General features: G+C 41.8%; 1 protein-coding gene across 1 annotated transcript in view; it reads right to left on the reverse strand.

Annotated features, from left to right (window-relative positions):
• Positions 1-27,526, reverse strand: part of ITGB6 (integrin subunit beta 6) — a 115,007-nt gene that overhangs the window by 87,152 nt on the left and 329 nt on the right. The window lies entirely within an intron of this gene.

A 27,526-nucleotide genomic window follows, 5' to 3' on the forward strand; every position in this document is an offset into this window, starting at 1 on the left:
TTCATGTTTGATATCAGAAAACTTGTATGTGAGATTAAAAAGGGAAGCTCCAGAATAAAAAAAAAAAAAAAAAAGGATGTAAGATAAGAAAACATATACATATATATATGCACACACACACACACATATATATATATATATCTATATCCTGTTTACCCACAAATAAGACGCCCCCTGAAAATAAAACCTAGCAAAAGTTTTTGCTGAATTGCTAAATATAAGGCCTCCCCGAAGTTAGGACCTAGCAGCTGCATGCAGGACATGTAAATGTGTAGGTAAGGCATCAAGAGGCCCATCGCCTGCCGCCATCCCCGTTGTCCCTTACCACCAGATGTAGAGCTGCACGCAGTCTGCCATTATCCCGTCGTCTGCCGCCAAACCATAAGCTGTCCCTGCTGTGCTGTACGAGTGTGCTGTGGTGAGCTCCCCCTGGTGGCCGCAAGCCGCCATACCGTGCGCTGTCCCTGCTGTGCATGTGAATTCTTCTTCATAAGACCCCTGAAAATAAGACCTAGTGCATCTTTAAGAGCAAAAAATTAAGACACTATCTTATTTTCAGAAAAACACGGTCTTGGGCTGCATTGCATATAGTTGCTCTTTTGAATGTGGCTGGATTGCAGTATGGGAAACAGCTGATGCACAAGATGCTCTTTTTCCTGCAGAAAGCAGCCTGGTTTTTCTAAATTGATCCTAATTGATCCCTACTTTGATTCCCTACTTTAAAGTCACAGGGGTAGCACCATCACATGATCAAATATAATGCATTATAGAAATATACAGATTGTTTGTAGGACACCTGCAGTCATGTTTGAGTATGATCATGGGTCCTCTATTCATTACAATTATATTTAGAATGATTACAATTATAGTAAAATTGGGAAAACAAATACAAATAGTAGCGGTAGGCTCTCTAGAATACAATAGTATAATATTAATTATAATTATTATTATTATTATTATTATTACAATAGTAATAATACAATAGTATAATAATGCAATAATAATAATAATACAATCAGTATAATTAGGATAGCCATCAGACAAACCTAGGACCCATATGGGTAAATGGTCAAGGCTCTAAACTTCCTAGTTTATCCATCAATCTCCATTCTATTATGTACAGTTGATGGGGAGGAAATTAAGAAAAAACTAAAAAAAAATTGTAGTCTGTCAATTTTATACCATATTTATTGGGTCCATGGGGGAGAAAGAGGCACCATGTTGGGAACCAGGTTTGCCCACTGCTACCTATTACTTAGGGTCCTATTTACAAGTGAAACTTGTATAGAAAAAACAAGCAAATTCAGTTTTACTGCAATCACCTGGGACGCATGCATAGACGTGCAGTACTAGTACAGTCCAACTCCCACAATAGCAAACAGAGTTGTAAAAGAAAGTTTTATTTCTTTATTCAGTTTCCACAACATAGGGCACAAGAGACCAACGTGTATCAGGCCCATAGTCACGGTTAGATATTACTATTGTAGCCTCAAAATATGTTGTTTTTTATGTCCTGTGTTCGGATGTTTCAAAAACTGAATAAAGTCCTAAAAGTATTTATTACAACCCTGTAGACAACAGCTGGAGCCTTAGTTTCCTGGGTGAAGTACTGTACTACCTCTACTGCCCTGATGGGGGCGCTGTGTATAATTAATCTTACCTATATACTATGGACATGTCTATTCAACATGAGTGCATTAATGTATTTCTCCCATCTATTTTCTAGTGCCTCCATTATCATAAGAATCCCTGAGAATTTTGGTTGTATAAGAGAGTCTGTGCAGGCATCAGATCCATACATAGAAGTGACTGACAGCTCCGGAGAGATAAGCGACTGCTCCGGCTATTGCATTGTGTTTCAACTGGCTGAAGAATATCCGGGGAATATTGAAAAACCCATTCTAAAGATTTTCATTTGTGTTGGGGACAGCGATGGCCTCAGACTCTTGACGGCAATACAGATTAATTTACGGAGGAGGAATAAAGTAATGGAGGACGGCCATCTATGATTTTTTTTTTTTTAACTGTTTACAGTTTTATGTTGAAGGGAAAAAGACAGCGCCCCACATAGGCACACAAAGTGCATGCAGGTCTACAATACAGAACCCTTAGGAATTTATAAAAATTAAAAAAATATATTATTTTTATTGTTTTACTGTTTTGTTTTTTTACTTTTTTTTGTTTAGAGCAAAAAAAAAAATCGAATACATTCCTTTACTAAACTTTTTCCTTTATTTTGACTTTGTAATATAAGTTTATTAAAAATAAATGTGTATTTTTTTTTATTTATTTACATATACACTTCCATTGACTGGCAGCAGTAAAGGACGACACGGCCCCCTCTCCTGCCACCCATGTGTCAGGAACTGCAGGGCTATCCCTTGTTGTGATCAGGCACTGCAGCACAGTGAGTAGGGATATTGGGGGAGATTTATCAAACATGGTGTAAAGTGAAACTGGCTCAGTTGCCCCTAGCAACCAATCAGATTCCACCTTTCATTCCTCACAGACTCTTTGGAAAATGAAAGATGGAATCTAATTGGTTGCTAGGGGCAACTGAAGCAGTTTCACTTTACACCATGTTTGATAATTCTCCCCCATTATCTTGTTTTATAACCAGCACTTCTAGTAAGTATGGGTTGGATATTCGTATAATTATAGGGGACTTACCAGCCCTCCTGACCTGACCATCCTAGTAAATACCTGGATTTCCCACCCCCATTTTTCAGCTCTGCCATCCCTCTGTTATTCCTCCTGGAAATGTACAAATATTTAGTCAATCAGGTGTGTCCTCACATAGTGTGACACTCTCAGCACTAGTCACAGTGTCAATCTATGCTGGGACACATCATTTTGACAGTTGCCAATTTATTCCTACATTTCTAGAAGGAATAACACATGAGCATGGCACATGGATAATAATCCTGAAATCTTGAGGTTTCCATTCTCCCCACTAGGCCTAAAACTTCCTGTTTTTGTGTATTTTGATAAGGTGGAGGCTGCCGTAAAGTGATCTGTACAGCATTACAGCGACAGGTGACACCAGTGGATAGAGAAGATAATAGTTGAAGCTCGCAGCTCAGCCTCCCCCCATGTGGAATGACTTATTTTAAAGTGACTGTACCACCAAGCCCAGGCTGAAGCACTGGAGGCGGGCCGACCCACGCTTAGTGGGAAGAAACTCCAGCCCCTCCATGACATGACTCCATTAGAATCAATGGAACCCTATCATAGGGGGGACCGGGTTTCCTCCCACTAAGGGTGGGTCGGCCCGCCTCCAATGCTTCAGCCTGGGCCTGGTGGTACAGTCACTTTAAAGGGGTTGGCTGGGTTCACACTGCGTTTTTGCAGTCATTTTTTTTTCATCTGTTTTATAAAAAAAAAACAAAAAAAAAAAAAACATGCATTTGTGTGCATCCATTTTGATAAATTTTTCCATTGACTTCCGTTATAAAAATGAATCAAAACAGATTTTCTTTTTAGGGTACACAATAATGTGGTTGACCATGTTTTTGTGTACACTAGAAAACTGATGCATCCTTTTTCTCATCTGTTTTTTTTTTTTTTTTTAAAGACTGCTTAAACGAAGTGTGAAATAAGCCGTACTCTTGTGGAAAAAAAAAATATTTCAAATCAACTAGTGTCAATGTTATACAAGTTTGTAAATTGCTTCTGTTAAAAAAAAATTAATAAATAAAAAGCAGGTCTTCCAGTACTTTTCAGCTGCTATATGTCCTGCAGGAAGTGGTGTATTCCTTCCAGTCTGGCACAGTGCTCTCTGCTGCCACCTCTGTCTGTGACAGGAACTACCCAGAGCAGTAGAAAATTCCCATAGAAATCCTCTCCTGCTCTAGACAGTTCCTGACATGGACAGAGGTGGAAGCAGAGCACACTGTGCCAGGACTGGAAAGAATTCACCACTTCCTGCAGGACATACAGCAGCTCATAAGTACCAGAAGGCTTTAGACTTTTAAATAGAAGTAATGTACAAGTCTATATAACTTTCTGACACCAGTTGATTCGAAAAAATAAAAATAAAAATTTCCGCTGAAGCACCCCTTTAAAGGGGTTATCCAGCACTACAAAAACATGGCCACTTTCCCCCTACTGTTGTCTCCAGTTTGGGTGGGGTTTTGAAACTCAATTGCAAGCCGCACCTAAACTGGAGACAACAGTAGGGGGAAAAGTGGCCATGTTTTTGTAGCGCTGGATAACCCCTTTAAAGAGAACCTATCAGCAGTTTTTCAGAGTGAATCTGCAAGCTACAGTATTCTATACATGTACATGATTTATGCATCTGAGTAATATGTTTTTAGATAGTAAACGCTGCTGCCTGTGTTGTATGTAAATGAAGCACCTGGAGTCATTGGGGTCATTACGCAGCAGCTCTGAGTTGAAGAAAACATATTAGTCAGACACATATATTACACACCTGTATAGAATGGTTAGTAAATGACCTACATTACATTGCAAGAAGCTTCACTTTGGAAAATCCTCTGACTGGTTCCCTTTAATACTTAAAGGGGTTATCCAGGATTTGAGAAACAAATCTGTCTACTTTCTTTCAAACAGCGCCACACCTGTCCTGAGGTTGCATATAATATTACAATTTGGCTCCACTCACTTCAATGGAATTAAGCTGCAACTGAGGAGGACAGTGGCGCTGTTTTTTTTAAAAAAAAATCTTGGATGACCCCCTTTCGGGATTATAATTTGCACACTTGTAAAAAAGTTAGTCCTCCACTATTTGCATTCAGTTCTCTCCCTATTCCCCTATTTGCATTCAGTTTACTTTCACAGCCCAGGATATCAGTTTCGCCGTTGAGGGTTATAGGGTGGCATATGCTGAAATGTCATAACATTTCCCCTTTAAACCTGACGGGAGGAGATGGATTACGTTCAGGTAAGCATGTTATGATCAATGCGGCCTCTGGAATGATCGGAGTTTTCAGGCCGTGAGTCACCGTCTACCTTACTAAGTGGGTGGACGCCCGGAGTTTCATGTCTATTTGTTTAATCCAAGTCTTGGTCTGGTAGACATCTTTATTTGAACAGCGTATCTTGGCTCCGATATGGTCTTTATTACAAGTTCCTCAAGAACTAGACCAGACGTCATGGCTGATGTTTGTGCCACTAAGTTGCTCACTGATACAGCGACTTCATTTGTCATATCTTGTGCAAACACGGCGTAATGTAATTGTGTTTATGACCTGCGATACAGGAGGAAGGTGCAGCAGCTATAGACACAAGGGGTTATCTGGGATTATGCTGATCCCAATCCCCTGTTCTTCTAGTCCTAGGCAGGGTCCCATTCCTCCCTGTGTACTGTCTATTCTTCTATACGTTACATAAGGGGCAGCTGCCTGATACTATGGCTGTGTATGCTATGACCGCTCGCTCTGCCTCTAGCTTCTAGTACAGAGGGCAATGATAGCAAACACCGCTCAGTGTGTAGAGGCTGCAGCTTCCGGGTATAGGAATATACACTGTATAGTGCTGTGAGGCAGTGCTAGAACAGAGCAGGGCTTAGAGTCCGGCAGTTCCGAACACAAACATTGGTGGCAGCAGAGGGGGAAGTGCATAGATACGTAAAAAACTAAGCATAAATAAAACTATAACACTATACTTAAAAATCTAAAACTTGTAGTTATATTATAACGCAACATCATTTGTTTTTTTCATAACCCGGCCAGCGGCGGCACGGTGTTCATGGTGGCATTGTCCTTTTTTTCAAAACACCTCTTGGTTCCCGGTTCTTCTTGTTCACCGGCCCGCTTTGTGCACTTGAGGCGGGCACAGTGCTCCCCGGTGTAATGATATCCCCTCCATTCACTGTGGCACATTCACTTTAAGGCCATGTTCACACTAAGTATAACCCCTAAGGATAACAGAACGGCCGGTGTTACTGAAGATCATGCCGGCTAGTACTGCAGTACCGGCCAGATGATCTTCACTTCTGAGGAATTCGGATGCAGGCAGATCAGCCGAAGCCGCACTCTACATTGTGTGAACTTACATGTCTTGTGCGGCCGCTATTCAATGAATAGCGGCTGCAGAAAACTATGGGGGAGATTTATCAAACATGATGTAAAGTAAAACTGGCTCAGTTGCCCCTAGCAACCAATCAGATTCCACCTTCATTTTCCAAAGAGTCTGTGAGGAATGAAAGGTGGAATCTGATTGGTTGCTAGGGGCAACTGAGCCAGTTTCACTTTACACCATGTTTGATAAATCTCCCCCAATGTGTATACGCTCCGTCTGGGATTCCTTTCATTCAAATGCAATTTGCAGCAATGGCCATGATTTATACAACACATACGTTGTGTGAATATGGCCTAAGGGTGCGTTCACACGTAATGGAGTTCCACAACTAAATCTGCGGCGATGCTGTATCCTGTCATTCTGTATGGGTTTACATACTCACAGCAGATTTTTCATTATACTACAAGTATGTAAAGCCCTGTGGCCCTTTAACCACTGCTGCCTGGTCACTACTTTATACATCTGTGCTCCGGCTTACTTTTGTCGCTTCCGACTCCCTGACAGACAGCCTGCTCAGCCAATCAGTGGCTGCAGTGGGACAGCTTCCTTATGAAAAATTCGCTGCGAGTATGTTAACCCATTCAGAATGTCAGTACCGGGAATCACAGAGGAACCCACCCTAATAAAGAAATGGTTGCTTTCACGTCAATGAAATTGAGCTGCAATACCCTGCAGAAACTGAGAACAAGAGTGGCGCTGTTTCAGGATGAGAGCAGCCACTATAGTGTACATGCTCAGCCACCATTTACTGTCAAATTTCTGAAAATAACTGAGCTCAGCACTTAGCAATATTTGGATGTTCCATAGAGAGTAAAGGGACTATGGCCGAGTATACACACTATCACTCCATCCCCTAGATAGATCAGTTACTTATTCCCTATCCAATGGATGAGAATCTGAATTCGGGGTTACCCCTTTAAACCCCTTTAAGTTTTTGTTTTCAGTTGCTCAGGAAATAATTCAGGTTAAATGTTTGTTTTGGTTCTTTTCATGATATTTGCCTTTCGTTTTTCCTACAAGGTATAAATAGTTTCCGGAACGTCGTTCCTTTCGCCTCCTGATTCCACTTTGAGCATTTGCTGAGCTCGGGTAATTCAACAAAAATAAGTGTGAGCAGATCTAGTAGCCGCAGCTGTTCACTTTGTGTTATTTTAGATAATTCCATGTGTAATTTCTGTGAGTTCAGGAGGTTATGTGCAGCTGAGGGGATAAAGGTGGCTCCTGGATTATTCAGTGCTTGTCTCACAGCTCATGCTTCCACATAAACCAAATTATTATTGTTATTAGTTCCGTATCGACCGATCTACAATCTATATTGGAATAATCACGAAGAGCAATAAGGTAGAAGCTAGGAATTTGCAAATTAAAGGAATTATCCAGGATAAGAAACAAACAGCGCCACTCTTGACTTCAGTTTGTGTGCGGTATTGCAGCTCAGCACCATTGAAGCGAAAGGAGCAACGTTTTAATACCACACACAACCTGAGGACAGGATTGCTGCTGTTTGCTGGAGAAAGCTATGTTTTTCTAATCCTGGATAACCTGTTTAAAGGGGCACTCGGCTTTTTAAAACTTTTGACATGTTGCTGCCCTGGTGGAGAACATAACAAACATGCTGTTCTTACCTAACTGTGTCACCCTGCTGTCTCTGGATCCTTAGCTGAATGATCCCACATCTACTTGTCTTGGGTGTAACAGCCTGCTCAGCCAATCACTGACCACGGTACTGCCCCATCTCAGACAGTGATTGGCTGAGCGGGCTGTCACTACCGAGAAGAGTAGAGGTGGATCATTCAGAGGAGAATCTGTGGAGGGACTCCGGGGGGAAGCAGAGAGAAAAGAATAGCATGTGTGTTATATTTTCCACCAGGGAAGCAACATATCAAAAGTTTTGCAGGGTTTCCCCTTTAAGGAAGAATTCACACTTTGTTTCAGAAATTTCTGCAATTGTCCTATTCATCTGAAAAATCTCCAGAAGTGATTTTCATCCTCAGAAATTTTTGCTACAAATCTGCTACATTTCTGTAAATTTACATGCATACATGTAACTAGTCTACTACTAGTGTCATGTAACACATCAGGGCAGGAATCCCTTTTTTACCCAAACACATACTTAACAGTATATGATCTTAACAGGATTATTTAAAGTGTCACTGTCGTTATAATTTTCACAATCTAAATCAACAGTAGATGTGATATAAAGCAAGTTCGCAATTTACATTCATTTTTTATTTTGTTATCATGGAGAACACGGCACTTCCTGTTTTCTGACTGTTTTTTTCTCAAAAAACAGGAAGAAGTCAGAAAACAGGAAGTGTTGTGTATCCCAGGCCATCCGAGCGCTCATGTGACTGATGGACACATTGAGCCGTGACTCTGCGTACTGGCCGGAATTCCTGTTTAGTCTGTTTTTTTCAACCAGAAAATCTGCCTTCAGGAGCCTGGACCTGGATTTCTGGTAAGAACAGGTCTATTTTACAGCATGATAACAAAAAAAATAATCATGAATGTATATTGCAAACGTGCTTTATATCACATCTACTGTTGATTTAGATTTTGAAAGTTATAATGGCAGTGACACTTTAGATTAGAAAAAGCACAGCTACTTGCTTTCAAAAACAGTGCCGCCCTGGTTCTCAGGTTGTATTTGGTATTACAATTAGTGTTCATTATTTCAAAAGATCTGAGCTGTAAAACGACACCCAAACTGAGGACAAGGGTGATGCTGTTTCTGGAAGAATGTAGCCATGTTGATGGGTAAAATGTAGTCATATTGTGACTATGTTATATCAAGTTCCTGGGTGTGTACTGTGTTTTTGTGCATGATCTACTACGCTTAGGAGTCCTGCACAAAAAAAAAGTATACATTCGAGAAAGGCACACTGTACGTGTAGTATAGCCCAATATGGGGCAGAAGAGATGTGAGCCTATTTGCAACTGTTTAATGGGGTTATTTTGCCTTCTTCTGGATCAACACTGTAGGTAGATAGTATTTAGCCATGGCGGACATAACTATGTAGGTTATTATTCTACTGTATTTACCAAAGAGCAGCAAAGCGTGAATCACCAACAATGTTCTAGTGAAACTAAAGGGACACATTCTCATTTATTTATCTCTGATCTCATCCCAGAGTCCTCAATGTATGCGCCTAATGTAGGCATTAGTTATTACATAATGATCAGGATCAGTAGCTGATCTCATCAATGATCTGACAAGTCTCTTAAACACACCATGCACACCCTGACTGTACTACCATCAGTCATGTCCTTACACCCACCAGTTGTCTCCCACCCTGCTCCAGTGTTCTGAATTCCTATTAACATTCTCATCCTCTTAAGTCTTCATTAATAAGAGTGGGCGAGCATAGCTAGCATCCCTGGCAGGAGGCTCTACGCACATTCTCTGCCAGTCTTTTTGCAATTATAGTACATGATGGTATGGATTGTTTCGCCTACCTCTCAGAAAAAGCGTTTTTTTTTTGGTCTATTATCTATCTCCATATCTATTTATTTATTGTGGTGTCCTACCACGGGTGTTTCTAGTCTGGCACCTGTCGCAAAAGCCTTATACTCGAAAGTAAGGTGGTGACGAAGTTGTATGTAAGTTTCACCACCAGATGTCAGTGTTCATAACTCTGTATGCATTGCACAGCTGTAGTCACTATAGGGTTACTGTTTTTTTATGTGATTCTGTAAACCAATGGGAGATGCTTTTTCCCTTCTACCTATCTCTATCCTCCTTCCTCTTTACACTGTTTTTTCCACCACTAACAGGGACTCTTACACACCCTGTAGGAAGTAGTCACTTGGGAAGAGGAAGTGTAGTGTCACTTAGTTAGTTTTCCTCTGATTCTCTGAGGAGTAGGACACACAGATCAGGCATTCCTGCTGAATTTAGCCAGGGCCTGGCTCTGCCATGTTCCCTGTCCAGGACAGACCAGCTGTGGTAGTGGACAGACACACGTGTATGGAGAACCCAGAGACTTTCTTTCTACAAGCTATACCTACAGACACTATGCAGTGTTGAGCAACTAAAGGAGGACAAGCCAGAGATCACCCCAGCCCATGCCGAGAACCTCTCTTAACAGTGCAGGGTATCCTAGGACAGAGGAACTGACCCAGATAGAGCAAAGCTACCGTATAAAGGTCTATGTACTGTATCTCGCAGCACAGGTGAAACCTGGACACCCTCGGACACTTAGCTTCTCCCAGGTAACATAGTCTGGGGCTTGTGTCACCCTCGTAGGATGGGACCCGACACTGCAGGGCAGAAGGTGGTATAGCAACAGTATGGTCGAAACACAGGCAGAAGTATTCTACTTCTCAAGTCTTCTCTTCAGTACTCTTCTCTCAAGTTCCGGCAGAGCACATTACTACATTGGGTTGGGGCTCTCCCGACAACTTCTCTAAACTCCTCTACTCTTTTCAACACTCAACTGAACCAGCACTGCTACTCTACCTCAGCACCTGAATATCTCCCAGCACAGATACAGTGAGCTCAAGTCTGTATCACAGAAGTCACATAGTGAAAAGCTATTCTGTATTGCAAGAGACTTTCAGTAAAACCACTTTATTTATTCTACTGGGACTCAATGATCATTGCACCAGCACCTACACACAGACTACACCATCCTTGGGTCATTTTCCCCTTTCTGTGGGTGGCGGTACCGACAGCTGGGTGGGTCATCTTCCCACTCTGCACCACTGTGACAAGAGCCAAAGGGACCCATCACAACCCGGCAGGTCAGCGACTATTGGGGAACAATAGAGCCAGCCACTAAACAAAGCAGGTATACCATAAAACCTGTCTTCTGAGTAAGCACTAGCGTCACGACTATACCATCACTGGCTGAGCTATACGCCAACCACTGACATAACATCATCCCAGCGGTTGGGTACGGGATCTATCTATTATCTATCTATCTATCTATCTATCTATCTATCTATCTATCTATCTATCTATCTCCTATCTATCTATCTATTTATCTATCTATCTATCTCCTATCTATCTATCTATCTATCCAGGGCCGCTTCTGCCATGAGGCGGAATGAGTATTCCGCCTCAGGCGGCAGATTGTGCGCCCCTTCAGGGGGCGGCAAGATTTCCCCCGCCGCTGTCATTATAGCTAAGTTTAACTTGGCTAAAATGACAGCCGCAGCCATGGCCTCACCACTCGTCGCGCGGCTCGCGCCGCCCACGCTCACCGGCGTCCCTGCATCTGACGTCACCCAGCCTTCTTCCTGATTGGTTGGGTGCGTACGTGCGTGCGTGCGCCACGGCCGTCCGCCGCGGCGCTACGCACTGAGGTCACGTCACCTGTCCAGGAAGTAGGAGTGCAGTTCCGGTCTTCATCTGAGGAAGAGCGGTTTCCCTGTGCTGTGGTAAGTACCTGGGGTGGTAGGGGGGTTGGATGGGTGGCGGGCGGCTTGCGGAGGTGCGGGTTGCGGCGGTGGGGGGACCTGTTAGTTTTTTTTTTCCGGGTTGGCAGTCTATTTTCATTATTAGGGAGTCTCTGCATTCAGGGGTCAGGGCCTCTGCAGAGACCTCCTCATAATGACAACAGACTTAAGGCAGCCAGGGTCTTTGTTTGCAGCTCATTCACTTTTTTTTTTTTTTTTTTACAGGTAGAGACAGGACTACTTCGGAAAAAAGATTTTTACATTTTTGATTTAATAAAAGGGTCAATGAGGGGTCTCGGGGGAGTTTTATTTCAATAAAGAACCTTTTAAAATTGGTGTTTTTTTTCTTACCTATTTTTGGCTTGGTAGTGGAAGCCATCTAATAGATGACGTCCATTACTAAGCCGGGCTTAGTGTTAGCCCGTAGAAGGGCTAACACTAACTCCCCACGCTTATTACCCCGGTACCCACCACCACCAGGGGTACCGGGAAGAGCCAGATACCGTCAGGCCTGGAGCACCAGAAAATGGCGCTCCTGGACTGGGCGGCAGCAGGCTGGCGTTATTAGGCTGGCAGTGGCCAAAATAAATGGCCCCTGCCACCCTGGTAGCGTCAGGCTGCTGTTGCTTGGTTTTGTATCTGGCTGGTTATGGAAAATGAGGGGGACCCCACGCATTTTTTTTCATTTATTTATTTATTTAATAAACTAATGCATGGGCCCCCTTATTTTCTATAACCAGTCAGATACAGAACCAAGCAACAGTAGCCTGACACTATCATGGTGACAATGGCCAAAATAAATGGCCCCTGCCACCCTGGTAGCGTCAGGTTGCTGCTGCTTGATTTTCTATCTGGCTGGTTATGGAAAATGAGGGGGACCCTATGTATTTTTTTTATTTATTTAATAAACTAATGCATGCTTTCGCCCCTTCATTTTCTATAACCAGTCAGATACAGAACCAGCCAACAGCATCCTGACACTATCAGGGTAGCAGTGTCCAAAAATAAATGGCCCCTGCCTTCCTGTCAGGCTGCTGCAGCTTGGCTGTATCTGGCTGGTTATGGAAAATGAGGGGGACCTGACGCATTTTATTTATTTAATAAACTAATGGATGGGGTCTCCCCTATTTTCCATAACCAGACAGATACAAAACCAAGCAGCAGCAGCCTGACAGAGACACAAGCACCATTTATTTTGGTCATTGCCAGCCTAATAACGCCAGCCTGTTGCTGCCTAGTCCTGGATCATCATTTTCTGGCGTTCCAGGCCAGACAGTATCTGGTTCTTCCAAGTACCCCTGGTGACAGTAGGTACTAAAGGTAATAAGCATGGGGGTTAGTGTCAGCGCTTATAATAGCCAACACAAAGCCCTAGCTTACTAATGGATGCCATCTATTAGGCGGCTTCCACTACTAAGCCAAAAATAAGTAAGAAGAAAAACAATTTAACAAAGCTCTTTATTGAAATAAAATACCCCAAGAACCCTCGTTGACCCTATTATTAAAAGTAAGAATCTTCTATATGAAGTAGTCCAGAATGAAAGTTTAAAAAAATATAAACAAAATAAAATGATACTTACCTGCCCTTGGACCAGCTTTTTCAGTCCCTAAGGGTCCATATATACGGAAAGATTATCTGCCAAAGATTTGAAGCCAAAGCCAGAAACAGACTATAAACAGAGATCAGGTCATAAAGGAAAGTACGAGATTTCTCCTCTTTTCAAATTCATTCCTGGCTTTGGCTTCAAATCTTTGGCAGATAATCTGTCAGATAATCTTTCTGTGTAAATGGACAAATGTGACGATTTGCAACACCAGTAGATTTTGGCAGACAATCCAGGCTGTGTGTCAAAATCTGGTGCCACCTTCTGCTCTTTGCTTGAGGCATTCAGCAGAAGTACAGCAAACCTCATAGAGCTGTGCCCTGTAGCCAGTGCAACGAATTCGCACCTGGTGAATATAACCATGTACCACATGGTTGTATTCACTGCTGTGGTATATATCAATGCATACAATATATTCATCACTGGTATATATGAATGCATTTGTTGCTGTTATATATGTATGCTTGTGGTATATTCACTGCTGGTATATATGTATCTGTGTGGTGTACACTGCTGTATATGGTTATGCATTTTGTATATTCACTGCGGGTATATGGTTATGCATTAGGTATAATTATTGCTAGTATATTGTTATGCATTTCGTATATTTACTGTTGATATTTATATATATATATATATATATGTGCGGTAGATTCATTGCCGATATGTATGGATGCTTTTGTATATTCACTGCTAGTATATAGTTATATGCATACATTTGGTATATTCACTGCTGTTATGTATGTATCTGTACAGAATACACTACTGGTATATGGTAATGCATTGGGAATACTCACTGATAGTATATACGAACGTGTGCAGAAGTATATTCATAGCTGGTGTATATGTATCTGTGCGGTATATTCACTGCTGTGGTGTGGTTATGCATATGGTATATTTACTGCTAATATATATATATATATATATATATATATATATACAGTGGTACCTTGGTTTAAGAGTAACTTGGTTTAAGAGCGTTTTGGTGTAAGAGCTCACAGTTTTTCTAAATAGTAACTTGGTGTAAGAGCATTGCTTTGGTGTAAGAGCTCCCTGTACTGGGTGGGAGGAGGAGTGGAGGAGGGGCATGGTCTGCATAGCGGGGTCTACAGCCCTGTACTCTGACCCAGGAAGCCTGGGCGTGTGTGTTGGGGGGGGGGGGGGGGGGCGCCATTTTAATTTTCGCCTCAGGCAGCAGAAAAGCTAGAATCGGCCCTGTATCTATCTATCTATCTATCTATCTCCTATCTATCTATCTATCTATCTATCTATCTATCTATCTATCTCCTATCTGTTATCTATCTATCTATCTATCTATCTATCTATCTATCTATCTGTTACCTATCTATCTATCTATTATCTATCCGTCTATCTATCTATCTATCCGTCTATCTATCTATCTCATATCTATCTCATATCTATCTATCTATCTATCTATCTAGAAAAAACAAAGTTCACGCAGCACTCTAAAGATTTAGGTTCTGCTGGGTGCCTGCTGTCACACCTTGGTCCACAGGTGTTTTATTCAGACAAACAAAAAATCGACTTGCAGCACATCCAGACTTGAAGGTGAAAATAGTGAAAATTTATTCCATAAACGATACACAAGGAAAAACAGCGACGTTTCGCTCCTCCAATAGGAGCTTTCTCAAGCCAGTGGCTTGAGAAAGCTCCTATTGGAGGAGCGAAACGTCGCTGTTTTTCCTTGTGTATCGTTTATGGAATAAATTTTCACTATTTTCACCTTCAAGTCTGGATGTGCTGCAAGTCGATTTTTTTTTTGTCTATCTATCTATCTATCTATCTATCTATCTATCCATCTATCATCTATCTGTCTGTTTATCTATCTATCTATCTATCTATCTATTATCTATTAATCTATCTATCTATCTATCTATCTATCTATCTATCTATCTATCTCCTATCTATCTATCTATCTATCTATTATCTATCTATCTATCTATCTCCTATCTATCTATCTATCTATCTATCTATCTCCTATCTATCTATCTATCTATCTATCTATCTATCTATCTATCTATCCGTCTTTCTATCTATTTATCTATCTATTATCTATCTATCTCCTATCTATCTATTATCTATCTATCTATCTATCTATCTATCTATCTATCTATCTATCTATCTATCTATCTATCTATCTCCTATCTATCTATCTATCTATTATCTATCTATCTATCTCCTATCTATCTATCTCCTATCTATCTATCTATCTATCTATCTATCTATCTATCTATCTATCTATCTATTATCTATCTATCTCCTATCTATCTATCTCCTATTTATCTGTCTCCTATCTATCTCCTATCTATCTATCTATCTATCTATCTATCTATCTATCTCATATCTATCTATCTATCTATCTATCTATCTATCTATCTATCTATCTATCTATCTATCTATCTATCTCATAAACTATAATTTATTGTAATTACAATCCTAAGAGGATCTGCCAGTGAGTGGGTGGTGGTTCTGGAACATTTCTGCTCAGCTAATAAAACTTTTCAAGTGCTCATGAAAGTATAAATAATCTTCTACAAGTTTGTACAGTTTTTTTTCTTTTCGGAGCAGCAGTTTGTGCTCCAGAGCTGCTCTTCCTACTCTGAGAACAGGATACTGAAACCGTTGTCAGGTTTAATGCAGCTAGGTCATATAGTCATCTTGCTGATTAGAAAGTCCATATAAACTATTCCCCAAATTCTCCCAGGCTCTCTGTTTGGTACTAATGAACTCTCTCTATGAAATATGCAAATAAAATTGCTATATAATAAATAAACCATTCTAATACTTAGGGTGCCTTCACACATACCGTATCGCTGCGTATTTATCGCACAAAATTAGCTGCGTTTTTGTGGTGTTTAACTTTCCGGTGAAAATCAAAACTCGCATGTAAAAATCGTACCAAACACGCAGCGAGATCGCACCAAACACGCAGCGAGAGTACACATACATTGACTTTATAGCAATCAGTAAATACGCTGCGTATACGGTGTGTGGGTTTATACCCTCACTGTGGATTTATGTACGAGAAACTCGCAGCGATAAATACGCAGCGATACGGTACGTGTGAAGGCACCCTTAGGGTACAAACACACACACCGTATACGCAGCAGATACGTAGCAGATCTGCAGCAGATTTGATGGTGCAGATTTGATGCTGTGGTCAGTTATTTAGATCTAATCTGCTGCGTATTTTCTGCGTATCGCAGCAGTAAATATGCTGCGTATAGTGTGTGTGCTTGTACCCTTAGGGTGCGTTCACACCTACAGGATCTGCAGCAGATCCGCAGCAGATTTGATGGTGCAGATTTGATGCTGTGTTCAGTCATTTAAATGAAATCTGCTGCGGATCTGCAGCAGAAAATCAGCTGTGGATCCGGTAAGTGTGAACATACCCTAAAGGAAATAGAAGACATTTTGGGCAAATATCTCGCGACAGGTGCATAGATAATTCAGTTGTTTATCAGCCATTATACACCATTATACACTGGCAATATTCTTTGATTTTCACTCAGTAAAGTCATTCCACATGAGCTGCAGCAGGAAGAGATCCAGAAACCAGTCTGCTAGCATTCCCAGTCATGCCTCCTCTTGCCTCTTCCTTTGTATCTGTACTAGACACCAGTGTGACTGAGTAGTCTATCAATCTGCCAGCTCACACTGAGCCAAGTCCCCAGTAACACTGTGAGCTCTGATGGATCAGGTTCCTATTCACACTGTTGATAAACAATATATTGAAGTATCTCTTGTAGGGTAGGTGCTAAGTAAGATGTTCAGTGACAGGTGTGAGTGGATGAAAGCCGCCTTTATCCATGGATGACCTAACCAAGGCTGTGCCGCAGCAGCTGCTTCAGGGTAACCTCTATGATCTGAGGCTTACATATTCCCACATGTTTCATAGTTGGTTGTAGTTAACTCTCTGCTTTCTGATGTATGTGTACATACCTACTATCTATCTGTCTACAGTGTCTTCGCTATCTCTCTCTTCTATCTATCTATCTATCTATCTATCTATCTATCTATGTATCTATCCATTCATCTATTATCTATCTATCTATCTATCTATCTATCTATCTATCTATCTATCTCCTATCTATCTATCTATCTATCTATCTACCTACCTATCTATCTATCTATCTATCTATCTGTGACATATCTATCTATAATCTAGTTTTCTTTTATTTATATATATATATATATATATATATATATATATATATATATTACATGTGACCAAGGCTCTTTATCCTAATATAGAAGATGCACAGTAACTTTAAAGTGTCGCTGCTGTTACAAAACACTTTTGACATGTCATAGAGACATAGACAGTGCATCCACTCTCCACTCTGAGTTAGAAAAAAAATAGTCAGACTTTTTTCTGCAAAGTGGTCCTCTCCCCACTCGCTCTCCTAAATGTTATATGTCTGAACACTCAGACCTGGACCGATCAAAACCTTTGACATAACCCCACTCATGTCCTGGGGGTGCTATAAAAAGAGATTATTTGGCTCCGATCTGCCCAGTTGTAGGCTTATTCAGCCCAGGAGAGGCCAATTCTAGTGTGATAATGCTAGAGTAGGGACCGTGTATCTGAGGACGCCTTAACGTGGTGACATGGCACTCTGTCTGTTTGATCAAATGGTTTGCTAAGATCCTCACTTTTGAATTTCTATAGAGCATGTCTTTATTGTGTGTATGCCAGGGGGGGGGGGGGGGGGGGGAGGGGGGGGAGTATGTACGGTAAGAACTTACACCTGTAGGTTGGTGTTGAACATTTTTGTTTTTACATAGAAACTTAGAGGATTGTCAGCAGAAAAAGACCACTGGGTCCATCTAGTCTGCCTTTTTAGTATTTTCTTATTGTCTTAGGATAGATGTTTATCCCAGGCGTGTTTAAATTCTGTTATTGTGGATTTACCAACCACATCTGCTGGAAGTTTGTTCCAGGTATCTACTACTCTTTGAGTAAAATAATATTTTCTCACATTGCTTCTGATCTTTCCCCCAACTAACCTCTCACTGTGTCTTTATGACATGTCAAAAGTTTGTTGTAACGACAGTGACACTTTAAACTGCTGCACTGAAAATTCACTTCTGTGTCTGTGAGAAATTAGAATATAATAGTGCAACAAAGAAGCTAAATGTTAGCAGCCCCCTTACAGCACCCCAATAAAGTTATGTGACCACCTGGGACACTGCATCAGTACAGTATGAGGCCGGGTTTACACTATGTACAACACCGAATGGTCACAGAATGGCCGGTGTTGCTAAAGATCAACCCGGCTGGTACTGCAGTACTGGTCAGATGATCTTCACTTCTGGTGAATTCGGATGCGGGCGCACCAGTGTGCACCTGTATCCCAATTCATTGCTGCACACAATGAAGGGTGCGACCAGAGCCGCGCGCTCCATTGTGTCAACTGCCATGTTCTGTGCGGCCGTCATGTCAGTTTTTCCTGCGGCCGAATATATGTATACACTCCATCCGGGATTCCATTCATTCACATACAATGTATGTTTTGTATTAGTCACGACCGTTGGTTTATCACTTGGTTTATCACTCCAGCAGCTCACGGTCTGTGTGGACTGAGATATTAACATTGCTTGTCCCAAACCAACAATGAAAGGAGAAGGTGCCCAGAGGCAAAGCTCCCCATGTACGCTCATCAGCTCTGCCTATGTAAGACCATGTAGGCTGAGCACCATGAAGCTACCGGGAGACCTCTGTGTCACTTGGCACAATACACTGTAATATCGTGATGTAGTCTCTGGGGTTTTCCATAGGGCAGCAGTTATAGCTACTGAGTTATCCTTATTAAACAAGTCCACAAAAGAATGGGGAAATGACAGCTCTATACGTATGTGATGCATGAATGTGTCAGACCACTGACTATTAGACAGACGGCCAAAGAAACACTTGCTGCCAAATCTAATCCAGAAAATACCTGGCAGGAAAAGAGTAAATGTTTTCCAGGATTAATCTGTGCGTTTTACCAGAGGTTTTCTAAAAAGCACCTGACCACATCAAATAGTGATCTATGGGGCTGCAAACTTTCCCACATGAGTAGGGGTGAGTCAGTGTGTGCAGCACCGCGTGGGTCCAGGGAGACTCCTGTCCGCACATCAGGCATTCCCACACCGACACACTCCGAGAGAAGGAAACAACAGCAACCCCAGGGACCAAAGTGCTAGCATTGAAGGGCTACAGTACACATGGAAAGAAAAGGCTCGAAATAAGTGCAAGAATAGAAGTGCTACTTATAGAGTGCATGGACATCATAGACAGGGGGATAGATTCATAGCTTAAAGGGGTATTCCCAACTTAGCTAATATAGTTATACTTATAGGTCGCATCAAGTTAAATATTTCTGCAAGGGGTACTCCAGTGGATTTTTTTTTTCTTTTAAATCAACTGATGGCAGAAAGTGCCAAAGATTTGTAATTGACTTCTTTTTGAAAATATCCAGTCTTACAGTATTTATCAGCTGCTGTATGTCCTGTAGGAAGTGGTGTATTCTTTCCAATCTGGAGAGCAGGAAAGGTTTTCTATGGGGATTTGCTCCTGCTCTGGACAGTTCCTGACATGGGCAGAGGTGGCAGCAGAGAGCACTGTGTCAGACTAGAAAGAATACACCACTTCCTGCAGGACATACTGCAGCTGATGAGCACTGGAAGACTTGATATTTTTTAAATAGAAGTAAATTATAAATCTCTGGCACTTTCTGACAACAGATGATGTGAAAGAATTTTTTTTTTATTGGAGCACCTCTTTAAAGGGACTCAACGGGGTTTATGCTCTGTCAGCAGGTTCTATCTAAGGGTATGTCCACACTACGGAACCCCGGCGGATCACCCACATCTCCATCTGTGCTATAGTCTCTATTGTATGGTCAGGCAGATTCCACAAGTTCATTCTTTGGGCGAATGGAGGAATCTCCCTGACCATAGAATGGAGTCTATGGCATAGGTGAGGATGCGTGCGCCTGTGAGCGAGGGCGAGCTGCGAAATCTGCGGCAGTTGATCCACTGGGATTCCGTAGTGTGGACATACTCTAAGGGCAGCATAAACTAGTGACAGAGAAACAGAACAGCATGATGTATCACTTTGTTCTGTGCAACTGATCCAGAGATATCCTCCTGAATAACATGGACAATAACTAGTCCTTTCCATTATGTGCATGAGCCCAGTAGTCCTCATTATTCATTAGAAGCAGAAAACTCCGCCCACCAGCTGCTGATTGGCAGTTATCTATCCATTCTGTGTATAGCAGTACAACTGTCAGCAAGAATCCTATTCTCCTGCATATTAGGAGAACGGCTGAACAGAATGATGTAAGCAATACACTGATCTGTTCAGCATTTATATCACTATTTTATGCTATCCTCCTTTAAGGCAGCATCACCTTGTGACAGATTCCCTTTAATTTACCAAACTTGTGTCCTTCTCCTGATATTCTGCTCTTTACCTACCATTGTTGACAGCTCATTGTCTAGTTTACTGACCACAGCTCTGCTCTAAAAGCAACACTTTTGCCCAGAATGTTCCTTTCAATGCAGAATAGGGAGCGTTAGGGTGGGTTCACATTGAGGAATCGACTTGAACCTGCGCACATCTCTGCCCATGCCATAGACTCCATTCTATGGTCGGGCGTATTCCGCTATAGGAATTGACATGTCCATGACATGGCGAGCGATGGAACCCATGATGGGTGATCCGCCTGGATTCCTTGGTGTGAACCCACCCTAACACTATAGAATTGTCAATTGGAGACTGAAGTTGCGTAAGCAAACAGCTGGTATTAATGCTTCCTGATTTTCAACTTTAAACTCAGTGCAAAAAAAAAACCTGACTTGTTTAAAATACCAAGAAAACCTCCCAGAGCCTTATAAATATTGCGTAAGAGCCAAACATAAACTCTTTTCCTAGGATATGCAATTCTTTTCATTCAATGTACAGGAATACATAGCACCTACGCAAGTAGTAATTAAACATACAATAGAGCATTACAGATAATAGAGCCGGTCAGCATAATTCTACTCTAAGTATATACCAATTATAGCTGCTACATCTCAACACATACGGGCAACCTGTGCAGCTGCATAGAGGGGTAGGGGCAATACTTTAAAGACCAAGCAACACTCTCAGATTTCCATTTTTCCTACCCTTTATTAGATATCAGGTTGGGAAATCAGGGGTCCATGTAGTGCTTTTGCATAGGGACGTAATGCAGACCAACTTATTGGGAGAAATTTGGGGAGAAATGGGAAAATTAGTGAATGGAACACTAGGAATAGATGTTGACTTCCTTTCACTTAGAACCTATATCAGCAGTCCTAAAGGTTTATGGCAATGAGATGATCTCGACATGAAAGCTTAGAAAAGAAGTAGGAGTTATTGTGAGTCAAGTAGAAGTGGAACATCTGATGACTAGGTAGGCCTGCTGAAGCATAAGAGTAGCCGCTCAGTAACACCACTTGCTTTGGATGAGTAAGTGAACACCTGTTGTGGCTGGAGAAGTGATGAGAGCAGGGCCCATTATGCACCCATGGGCACTGATTTACAGCAGTCCTGACATGCTCCGCAGACTCTGCACTCCCACATTATAGAAGTTTTTTTTTTTTAAGTTACAGCCAGGAGATTAGAGGAAGAAATTACATGGGAAGTTTATAAGCTTGAGTAATAACGAAAGTCCCATTAAGAATTACATATCAATGGATAAAAAAAGAGAAGGTTCCAAGGCAAAGATTATAATGGGTACCTAGATATTTGCCACAGTATAGTAGTGTTTATTTACCAGTCACGTCTGTATAAGACCCATTGGGCCAGTTCTGTACGTTTATTACACGGGCAATCTCAGTATCAAAAGATATCTCCTATCTACAGGATAGGTGATAGCTGGCAGATTGGTGGGGGTGTGAGTGTTGGGGCCTCACTGATCCTGCACTGCACACGTTTGCTGCCACTTGGTGAGCACAATTTGAGCATGCTCCAGTTTGATCGCGCAGCATTTGATTACTGGTGGCTGGAGAAGTTGGATGCAGTTGGAGTACGGGAAGACATGGATACAGCCATAGGCCATACGCTATATTCATGTTTGTCCAGACTTCTTAGCACTGCATTCAACTTCTACAGCGACCGGGAATCAAATACTGCAAAATCGGACTTGAGCGTGCTCCAGTTGCACTCATCTCTACTGTCACTTTATTAAGGAAACCTTTGACCTCTCGGGTAAATGAGAAGGGCTGCACTGCAGATATTAGTCTTTAATTACACAGCTGGTGGTAAATGCTTTACGTTCAGACGGAAACCAAGACACTGATAATCAAGGAACTGCTTTTCAATGGGTAACTTTAAGGTAAAAATGTAATCCACTGAAAGGATAATTAAGGTTGTAACAAAAATTCCTTATGATAGTGTGGCGTCCCACTAGGGGTGTTGCAGTTATATACACCCTTCGCAAAAGTCAGTACTTCTTGTATTATTATTAAGGTAAAAGAAGTACTAAAAGTTAGCCACTAGATGTTGCTGTATTATGTATGTATGTATGGAAGCTGCACAGCTGAAGGATCGCAAAGGGTTATTGTGTTTGTGTGTTACCAGGATCTCTAGACTAGTAGGATTTCTGCTTTCTTCTCTCCTATCATCTTCCTCCTTTCTTCTTTTATTGCACTCTTTCACCCACTCACAGTCTACCATACACGCTGTAGAGGAAGTTAGTCCCATGGGTGGGGGAGGAGCAAGAGTCTTTCGTTCTGGACATTGTGGAGGAAGGACACACACTAGAAAGCTCTCCACAGCGGTCCTATTTGGGCCCTGGCCCTCTGCCAGGACCCCATACCTAAGTCATGGGAAGGACGCAAGACAGCACACTGCTACCAATTTCTTTACTAGTTACACTCCAAAGAGCTATGCACTGTTAAATCCCTCTTAAGAGAGGATTAGCCAGAGATCACCTCAACCCACACCGAGGACAAGGAGAAGTCACAGTGCAGGACAATATCCATAACAGAGCCACAGAGCCAGGAACTGATCCAGACAGAGCAAAGTTGCAGTAGCCTATGAACTCTGTCTCGCAGCGCATCCCAAGGTCTGGGGCCTGTGTCACCCATTAGGAAGGTTCAGCCGAGTCTAGTGGGCATAAGGTGGTGTGAAGACGGAAGTCAAAGGTCAATACACGGGCACAGGTGTTCTTCTTATTCTTCTTCTCATTCTTCTTACAAGTATTCTACCTCATCCTCCAACATCCCGGCAGAGCACATTACTACATGGGTTGAGACTCTCACGGCATCCTCCTTACTGCTACTCTACCTATCGTATTACTCAGCACAACTCAACCAACACGACTATATCCTACACTGCACTTATTCTACAGATCTGGTCGTTCTCTTATCAAGTGTTTATAGGAACTTTGTCAAGTGTGTTTCAGAGACTTTATTCACAGAAACCTCACATTGTCTATCCTGTATTACCTGCTGCACATTTACAAGTAGTAAACTACTCGGCGGAAAGTGGTGATTTGCGAATATTTTATTCGCAAAACGGCCATTTGGGAATAAAATATTCGCAAATCGCCCCTTTCCGCAAAAAAGTACGCCTTTTTGTGTTGATATATGTCGCCTAATGTCTCTAAAACTAGGACACAGTCAACATGTTAGCAAGGCTTAGTTCCATGAGATCCTAGTAGGCCTTGACAACTAACTTGCCTTTTGACTTGAGAACCCAGACCAAAGAACATCCCGCAGATTCTGCCACTTGCCTCCACACGTCCCCGCTTGACTCTCCGCTGGTGCCATAGACTCCATTCTAGGCTTGGACGGATTCTGCCGTCCGCCTAAACAATTGACATGTCAGTTCTTTTGGCAGAAGGCAGAATCTGCTCGACCATAGAATGAAGTCTATGGCATCGGCAGAGAGTGAAGTGGGGGTGCGTGGGGCATGGGTGAGTGGGGTCCCCCGCGCAGAGTCAAGCAAGGGTGAGCGGTGGAATGTTATCCGCGAGAATTCCTCAGTAAGAATGTACCTTTAGTCTCTAAACTCAAGAAACCAACTCTACGCAAAGGCTCTATTTCTAATTAGAGACCATGTGACAGAGAGCAAGTGTCCGTGTTAACTCCTTCTTACCATTTATAATCTATAGTATACCATATAGAAGTCACAATTTAGTAGAAGAACGGACATACAGGCTATGCTTCATCAGTCCATACAAGAACACCCATAGTGGGACGCTGCAGATTAGCTTGTGCTGGAATGAAAATATCTGATCCTCGAAGGTTCCTAATGAAGATACATGCATAAGATGACAGAGATAGACAACATATATCGGATAGCAATGGTTTACACTGGTATTAATGTATTAAAACAAGTCATCCTGAACATAAACAGGGATTACAATGGTATCATTGCAGTCAAGTTCCTAATATATACTATTACACTAACTACCCCAGTTTCAAGGTCCATAATGAACTATAGGTTTCTCTGATCATAGAGAGGTCCAAAGGCCCTGAATCCCCTGTAATCCTGGAAACATTCCTGTATGCTAATGTATGTATGCCATGTTAGAGAGGAACCGGCAAAAATTTATACCCCATTATAGATTACATGGGTCATAAATGTCCGAAAAAGAATTTGTAGCCTCCATAAAGCAGGCCGCAATGAAAGCTTCGCCAACAAGAGGTTAATAATATACATGACTGGTCTAGATTGATAGTAATAGCTGGGAATTAGTATTTTTATTATAATGGATTATATGAATTACTGGATAATGATAGAATCATTCAGTATGGGGTTTCTCCAGTAAAGTATTTGTTATTATTTGATGACATGTATTGCAAACATATGACATCATGGCTGATATTGGGTCTATTTCTGTGGAATGATCTACAATGGAAAATGATTAATTAAAGCTAGTGACTCAGAAGTATTGTTTTGCTTGGTCTCTACACTTTGTGTCTACTTCCTCATTGATTCTACATATTCTGTAGGTGTATTCCAACTGTGTCCATATTGTAAGTGAGGGGGAATTTAGGTAACTGGTACGCGGGCTATACGTCTGGACAGTGTTGGACTGGGGTATCTGGGGCCCACCAGACGAAATGATCCTGGGGCCCACCAATAAAGAACCAGCGAGAAACGACATGTGTAAGGGCAGGTTCTAAATTGGGGGCCCACCAGGGGATCCTTCCGTCCTCTGGTGGGCCAGTCCGACACTGTGTCTGGACCTTTAGTGTAATATATATATATATGTACTATGCTTAGGTAGATCCAGTGATATACAGTTTCCTATGGAGGTCAGTGTAGTGCCAGACAACATGAGCTGTGATGCCGAACATATCCAATAGCCATATAGGAAACACTACAATCTCTTTAGAACTCTAGGAAGTTTATACGCGCCATATAGCTATATCCCGCTCCCTAAACAATGACAACCCGCATTGGTTCTGGAGATCCTATTATGTATCCTGTGAATGCTGTCTATGGATTAGACTTCGAGTGAGGAAATACGTGGAATTTCCTATTTTCCGACACCCATAGAACCACAAGTAGCTTCTCCTTCCATAAAGCTACATGACTTCTTTTGCCCAGTATTGATCTCTCCCTGGCAATATTGATAGACACCGGTCCATGCTGTGGAGCTCCATAATTATCGGGTGCTGGGTGTTCTATACAGCTAATACCCAACAGCAGCGGCCAATTCCAGAGATAACTCTGATTCCAGCTGTTTAACCCCTAAGATGTTAAGTTTAAAAATGACTGCAGCATTTGAGACTTTAGACACAAGAGGTGGTTCCCTCTGTTATCCCTGTTAATCAAAGGTTCCAAAAGAGTTGCCATGACAGCCGAGAGCCTAGTAAAGATCCTCAGGCCTGCTCACGACCCACATTCTGATCCAATTGGGATCGCGCATATTACTGACCCAGACTTGGTGACAGGAACTTTAAAACATTACATGGCGACTGTATAAAACATGTTGTCATATGTCAAAGAGTAGAAAAAAGAAATGGTACTAAGAAAGGGCAATAACCATGGCTCAAAGTCCTCTTTAAAATTAAGTCAACACTTTCTTGTTGACTGAACCACAAGTCATCAGGGCGGTCCCTAGTAATAAATTCCCGCTCCATCTTGCCTCAGGTGGCAGATTATACAGGCCATGAGAGGGCAGCACTGGCAATTACATAGTGAGCCGCCATCCATGCGCGATATGTCTGGCCACTCGCTACAGGACAATACCAGAGAGTTTGGCAATAGAAATGTTTGCTCCTGTACACATATTCCATTGCGCACCATGCTAATAGTATACGGCTCCACAGAATTTTGGTACAGGAGTATTGACTCCAGTCTAACATCAGACTCCCTGCTTCTGTACTGAGGCGCTGCTGCTGTCAGCTGTGTCTGTGTCCTCAAGATGTAAGAATGAAGTTTTACTTTGCTGCAAAAACCTTCTTTATAAGCGGGCACAGAAGGGGCATTATTACTACTTGGAGACACAAAAAGGGCATTTTTACTACTTGGGGGCACAGGAAGGGGAACTATTACCACTTGATTGCACAGAAGAATGCATTATGATTATTTGGGGCATAGAAGAAAGAAATATTACTGCTTAAGGATACAAAAGAAGCATTATTACTACTTGGGGCACAGAAGGGGCATTATTACTACCTTGGGCCCCAGAGAGAGCATTATTACCTACTTGGGGGCACAGAAGATGACACTATTACAACTTGGGGGCACAAAAGGAGACACTATACTACCTAGGGCTCAGAAGGGACATTATTATTATTACTTGGGGCACAAAAAAGGTTGTTATACAAATTGGGGGCACAGAAGGTACATTATTACTACATGGAGCACAGGAGTGGGCATTAAACTACTTGGGGACACAGAAAGGGGCACTATTAATACATTGGGCCCCAGATAGGGCATTAATATCTACTAGAGGACACAAAAGGGGGCATCATATTACGGGGCAAAGAAGGGGCATTATTACTACTTGTGTGCTCAAAATAAGGCATTACTACTTGGGGCACAGAAAAGAGCATTATACTACTTGAGGGCACAGAAGGGACATTATTACTACCTAGGGACACAGAAGTGGGCATTATACTACTTGGGGTCACAGTAAGGGGCAGCATTATAACTTGGGGCACAGAAAGTATTATTATTATTATTACTTTGCACAGAAATGGGTAATATAAAATCTTGGGGAAGGGATCTTATTTATGATCGCAGTTTTACAACAAGTCGGGAAACACTGACATCAAGGGAAGACACTCCCACACTGAGGGACACCCATATGATGTAACATGGTAACTAAGGAACTAAGGATGCACACTTATCCTTCTTGGATTTCTTTTCATTTCAGTGGATGGAAGAGATTGAAAATTACTATAACAGCGCAGTAGGACATACAATATATATAGTAGTCTGTATATAAGGTAACAATGCCAAATTATTAGTAATGATA

This window comes from Dendropsophus ebraccatus, chromosome 9 (genome assembly GCF_027789765.1).
Source record: "Dendropsophus ebraccatus isolate aDenEbr1 chromosome 9, aDenEbr1.pat, whole genome shotgun sequence".
Taxonomy (NCBI): domain Eukaryota; kingdom Metazoa; phylum Chordata; class Amphibia; order Anura; family Hylidae; genus Dendropsophus; species Dendropsophus ebraccatus.